We start from the raw sequence: 6,956 nt of genomic DNA, 5'->3' as shown, positions 1-6,956 counted from the left end.
TTTTGAATTATATCTCAATAAAAAAATAAATAAAACCTGGAACACACACCCACACAGCTGAAATGTCTATCATTGCATATAAATTGTTGTATTAATTTTTCCACTTGATGATATAGCATAAGCATCAACAGTGTTATTTAAAGCTCTTTCTATAAAGAGAAAAGATGACTAAGTAAAGGAAGAAAAGAGGAAGAAAATAAAAAAGGGGAAGGGGAAATAATACTGAATCTGTTGTCTTTGTTGTATAATAAAGAATTAATTTTGTCCCAGTTCCTGGCACAGAGCTTCTAAAACCGTTGGGATTTCTCAAGTGATGGAAGAGTCTTTGTTAATGATGAGCCCATTGGATAGCTATGCTTTCACTATCATTATGTTAATGAAGTAAGTCAGGGTTGGCCTCTAGGTAACTTCAGGATTGGGGGCTTGGTCACCAGGAAAACTATTCACAGATTAGAAGATTGGAACTTTGAGCCCACCCAACCTCCAGGGAAGGGAGTGGAAGTGGGGGTTGAGTTCAAACAAGGGGCCAATGACTTAATCAATCACGGGTCTGTAATGAAACTCCAATAAAAATCCTGAACATGAGGCTCATTAGGGCTTCCTGGTTGGTGAGCACACTGATATAATTGAGAGTGACATGCTGCCCTGATTTAATTAGACGGCATAGAAGCTCTGCATCCCTCCTCAATCTTGTATCATGCATCTCTTCATTTGGCTGGTCCTCCTGATTTTCATCCTTTATGAATAAAACCGTAATTATAAGTATAACATTTTCATGAATTCTGTGAATTTTCTAGCAAATTATGAAACCTCTGGGGGCTATAATAACTCCAAAACATATAGCCAGTCAGCCAGAAGCATGGGTGGTTTGGGAAGACCTAATGTGTTCCTGACCCCTGAAGTAAAGGCAGTCATGTTAGGGATCTTAACATGTGGGGTCTGTGCTTACTCTGGGTGGTTAGTGCCAGAACTGAATTGTATTACAACCAGTTGGGTTTCTACTAGATTAGTCTATTTTAGGAAGGACCCAGGAGAAGGAAGTCAGGCTAACATATGAGGTATATCGGGTTTTGAAATAAAGTCACAAAAAGAGATTTCTTTATTATTTATTTCAACAGCTTCCTCCTTGCTTTAAAATACTCACTTTCTAAATACCATGGAAGTACATGTCCTCACGGCAAAAATGTCTTCAGAAATTGCATATTTAGGTATACTGCCTTCAAAATGCTCGTTTCCACAATGAATCCTAATGTTCATTTACTGCAGCTTGAGTTGGAGAGCAGATGATTCTATCCGAAGAACTGACAACATTTCCAGTCTCCATAACATCTAGGTTTTTCTTTTTCATTATTAAAAATAATTGTATAAACCAGAAAATCCAGCAGGGGGGTGTAGAATTCCAGTTTCTGGGATATTACACATTTCTTTGAAAAACAAGTTCTTTCTTTATTGCTACAACTCAGTAATCCTGCTAAATACTGACCATAGAATAAAACAAGCTTCTTAAATGCCATTGTGTCTGAGCAGTGATTGAAAGCTCTTCTCTCCAAAAGGGCTCATTTCCTTTTTTGAGTTACTACTAACAGATATGTTCTTGTAGCTGCTTTGCAGGCAAATATTGATCAGGCTGAAATTTCTTATAAGTATTCATGCCATGTGAGTGGGTAACCAATATTATTACTAATATTTATGAAAATAATTGAGTGTAATACAATTTTTATAAAAGCAGAAACTTTGCAGAGAGGAAGCCCTATATTTTCTATGTTACTTAAGATGTACCACATTATGGACACATATTATATTCTTAATAAGAAACATCTTGGATACAAATCTAAGTGTGTATATGTACATTTATCAAAATAAATATACATAAGTAAAATTAATTATTTCACACACAATATTTGCAAGGGAAATAATCAAATATCCTTCAGAAATAAATAATATTTTCATAATAAATGTAAATTAGAAAATTGAGAGAAAGTGTGGTCATATTCCTGGAAAACAGAACTGCCCATTTTTAGAAATTTCTTCCTTCTGGACCATTAGAACTGTTAAAATTCCTTTCTAATATTTTATCCCCCTGGACCAACAAAGCTTAACTATATGGACTATCAATACAAGCTAGAAAAATAATACTGGAAGGCTGAACCAAGGCAAAGTTAAGGACATGCCTGAAACACATGCCCATAATCATTAGATGAATCTGTAGTTGTACCATGTTTTTGTTTTACATATCTGTCCCTCTTTCCCCCAAAACACAGGCATTTATAAAGAGTAATATTTTAAGTGATAAAATTGAAGGAAGAATCAATTACTCCCTTTCTTTGGAATCAAAAAGCCCCACTCATGGCTACCAGACCACTTTCCTGCTCTTGTAGCCACCTCCAACAGGGTGTCCTGCCCTCGCTTCACATCTCTGCCATCTGCCTACCTTGGTAATATGGGTTATGCCTGGCCTCAAATGGGAAGAAGCGGGATAAACTGCAGAGGGGAGGAATTTGCTGGGTCTTAGTGAGCAGACCCGGTTTATGGGGAGGAGACTTGGAAGACATAGACAATCTTTTTCCCATGCCCATCAGGTTAGAGGCCGACAGTGGTCTAAAACCGACTCCTTCCATAAGGTAGGGTCAGGAGGGACCCTGATTCCTTGGATATGGGTAGGTCTTAATTTCTTGTCTTTAGGAGAAATGTGCTATTTCATACTGTATTAGAAGAAATATATCTTTATAGGTCTCTATAAAGCATGTTCAGTTACTGTATCACACTTCAATTATTTTTCCCTTTGGTCATTTGGCTGGGGCCAGGAAGTGCTCTGATCCTGTCTGCATTCTGCCTCTTTTGTATTCCACTACCTCCTTATAAGACTTCTAAAGGCTTGATAACTTCCCAGCACCTTATTTTCTTCTCGTATAAGTAACATCTTCTCATCTACTGGGGTTTATGAGACTTCAGTGAGTTAGTCTTGAATGTGAAACATTTGGCGCAAGGACAGATATGGAGTTCAATGAGGTGAGTTTCCCTCCTTCAAATAGAAACTCCTTGTGGAGGGGATATACCTGTTCTAAAGGAAGTCTTTGTTTTGGAACCCAGTGTGTGGTGGTGGGAGAAACATGGGAATTAGAATCACATGGACCAGTCCAGATTCTGCCTTACCAGCTCTGCAACTAGAGAAATGTAATTTAAGTTTTTTGGGTCCTGACATCCTTGCCTTTAAAATGGGTGTAATAATCCTTATCTCTCAGATGGTTGTAGAATTTAGTGAATTTGTAATGTGTCAATGTGGCTAAGCTCAACTATGTTCCCCAGAATTCTCTTCATATGTTTCCATTTGGAGTGGGCCTCAAGGAACATTTTGCATAGATTTGGAGGGCAGAAATGAAGCAGTAGTTGTGTGTGTTATGTACAAGTTATTACACTTCCAAGCTATCATGCTTGGAAGGCTGGAGCAAGGGCACACATGAAGTCACTTAACTGCTGGCTTCCATGTTGGTGTGCAGTAGCAGCTAAGCTTGCAGCTGATTTTCCATTAGCTTCTCCACCTCCTGGGTCAGGCAGATGTTTAGCTACACAGCGAAGGGTGCCAGTTTCTCCTACATCACCTATGTCATGGAAATTGGAGGCAGTGGAAGACTGATACACAGAGGTGTATTAAGAAGTGTGTTAAAATCAACTCTTCTGAAAAAAACCAAAAGCTCTGATTTACTGTGTTGCCAATTCACAATGGTGTAAATACTCCTTGTTTGGATGATTTCAAGCCACCAATGTGGTATGACTGAATGTGAAGCTGGGAAGAGATACGTACAATAGATGCTTGTGAGCTGGAATGCGAGGGCTCCAGGACACCATTGCTGACATGGGTCCAGTCCATTTTTACCAGTTTTAACATATGCCTGTGCGTTCCAGCTTGTCCTTAACCTTCCTCTCTTTGCAAGCATCTTCCTGCTCTGCAAACTTCAAGTTGAAGATTTAGAGGAGAAGACACAAGCCTTTCAGAGACTATTTAACCAATTCTCATAGTTGCCTAAGATCAATCTCTAGACTTATCCCTTTATTTTATTTTTATACATGTGTATTACCTAATGGTTTTACTTCTCTGACTGAACGGTGACTCTTGTCTGATACGTGAAGCTTGAGATTATATATGTGAAACACCCAGCAGTATTTGGCACACAGTAGACACTAAAAAATGTTGACTTCATTTATGAGCAATTGCCAACTATTTTAAATTTAGTGATATGCACATTTCTTTTCCTGATATCACAGCACTCAGAAATATTCATAATTTATATGGAATAATGTTCTTTTTATATTTTTTCTAAGGAGATAGATGATACACACTAGCAATATCCAAGAAATATAATGCAAGCCACATAGGTAATATGAAATTTTCTAGTGCCCCATTAGAAAAAGCAAAAAGAAATAGGTAACATTAATTAATATATTTAATTTAACTCAATATATCCAAAATATTATTTCAGCATGTAATAAACATAAAATACTATTAATGAGATTTTTTTTTCCAAGCCAAACTGCATCCAGCTTTATTAAAGACAATTTTTGTAAACAATCATGGTATTTCAGGCAGGACATGGGCAGACATTCGTTAACAGTATACAACAACTTTCAAACTCCCTTCTTCATTGGACTACCAAAATCAGAAAGCCACTATAAAACCCAGTGAAGTCTTCGTGTGATGCTCTGAACAGGGAAAGTTTAGAGTGAGAGTTGACAGTTCTCATTTAGCATGTTGTTTTAACAACTTTTCACAAGCTGACCCTGACTTTCAGGAAATGAAATGAAAATGGCAGAATTATTCATCTGAAGATCCCCAAGCTAAAACAGGAACTCTTGAGGGACGCCAAGTCCAGATTGCCTGACATACTGGGAGCCATTAGGTCCCTGGGTTTAAGAGTCAAGTCTATGTTGAAGGCAGAGAGGAAGCAGAGGACATAAAAAATAAATTTTAGTTTTTCCACACCACCAAGGGGTTTGTGCCAAGGCGGCTCATGTGTTCAACATCAAGGAACCCCTCTTGCTGGGAGCCAAGAGGAAGTTCCTCAAAACTAGAAGGGAAAGCTGTTTTTCCCCTTGTGTCAATCTAGCTTCGGAGATATTATATTAGTGACATATGCCCTTCCCCCAAAACAATGAAGTGTTCTGTGTGCTAACAACATAGCTTAAAAAAAAAAAAGCACATCAGGTCCTCCTAGCTAGCTGGACAGAGCTATGGACAACAAAGCTGGGGGACACTGGCCTTGAATTCCTATTAACCTTTATCCTGCTCTTAAAACTGCTTAAAAACAAACAACAGCACAGACCTGTACCTCTAAAACAAATAATAAATTATATGTAAAAAAGAAGAAGATAGCAGGAAGGGAAAAATGAAGGGGGGAAATCGGAGGAGACAAACCATGAGACACTATGTACTCTGAGAAACAAACAGGATTCTAGAGGGGAGGGGGGTAGGGGGATGGGTTAGCCTGGTGATGGGTATTAAAGAGGGCACGTTCTGCATGGAGCACTGGATGTTATACACAAACAATGAATCATGGAAAACTACCTCAAAAAACTAATGATGTAATGTATGGTGATTAACATAACATAATAAAAAATGATAATAAACAAACAACAGCAAAAACCACAATTTACATGTTACTTGTTTAGTAAAAGTAGAATACAGTAATTTTTTTAAAAAAGATTTATTTATTTATTTGACACAGCGAGAGAGGGAACACAAGCAGGGGGAGTGGGAGAGGGAGAAGCAGGCTTCCCGCAGAGCAGGGATCCCAATGCGGGGCCCGATCTCAGGACCCTGGGATCATGACCTGAGCTGAAGGCAGACGCTTAACGACTGAGCCACCCAGGCGCCCCTAGAGTACAGTAATTTTTATCCTGTTTCACCACAATATATAATGGCATATGTATTTTTTTGGACTACTAATAGGATTTGGAATATAGCTATAGTAAATCAAGAATTGTGTCATATCTCTCCAAACTTTCTTCTCTGTTATCTCTTTCATCTTTGGTTATGTTAATGTAGAAATCTCACAACCAATAATGACTACACAATAAGTCTTTCTTATCCCAAGCCATCTGCAGAGCTTGCTTATTTGCCATAGAGCCACCTGTGGTAGGCATAAGTTTTCATGTTACAAACTTCAGTGTGAAAAAGAAAATGTGGGTTATTTTACCATGGCTCAGGTTAATCCTTTTTTTAAAAATTTTTTAAAAATATTTTATTTATTTATTTGACAGAGAGATAGAGAGAGCAGAAGTAGGCAGAATGGCAGACAGAGGGAGAGGGAGAAGCAGGCTCTCTGCTGAGCAGGGAGCTGGACATGGGGCTCGATCCCAGGACCTCAGGATCATGACCTGAGAGAAGGCAAACGCTTAACTGACTGAGCCAGCCAGGCACCCCTAAGGTTAATCCTTATTTCAAGTTCCCATTTTATTTTATGAATCCCCCTTCAAAAAAAGGGATACATCAATTTTGGGTTTTCAAGATTTCTTCTCCCTTTCTTCTTTGGAGAATAGATTTTTTATTTTATTTTAATTTGTTTAATTTTTAAATTTTTGTTGTTATGTTAATCACCATACATTACATCATTAGTCTTTGATGCAGTGTTCCATGATTCATTGCTTGTGCATAACACCCAGTGCTCCATGCAAAATGTGCTCTCTTTAATAACCATCACCAGGATAACCCATCCTCCCACCCCTATCCCCTCTAGAACCCTCAGTTTGTTTTTCAGAGTCATCGTCTCTCATGGTTCATCTCCCCCTCTGATTTCCCTCCCTTCATTGTTCCCCTCCTGCTATCTTCTTCTTTTGTTTTTTTTCTTAACATATATTGCATTATTTGTTTCAGAGGTACAGATCTGTGATTCAACAGACTTGCACAATTCACAGTGCTCACCATAACACATACCCTCCCCAATGTCTATCACCCAGCCACC

Source organism: Leptonychotes weddellii, chromosome 9, assembly GCF_054177405.1.
Source record: "Leptonychotes weddellii isolate Sample4059 chromosome 9, ASM5417740v2, whole genome shotgun sequence".
Taxonomy (NCBI): Eukaryota; Metazoa; Chordata; class Mammalia; order Carnivora; family Phocidae; genus Leptonychotes; species Leptonychotes weddellii.
Note: the sequence above shows the minus strand (reverse complement) of the source record.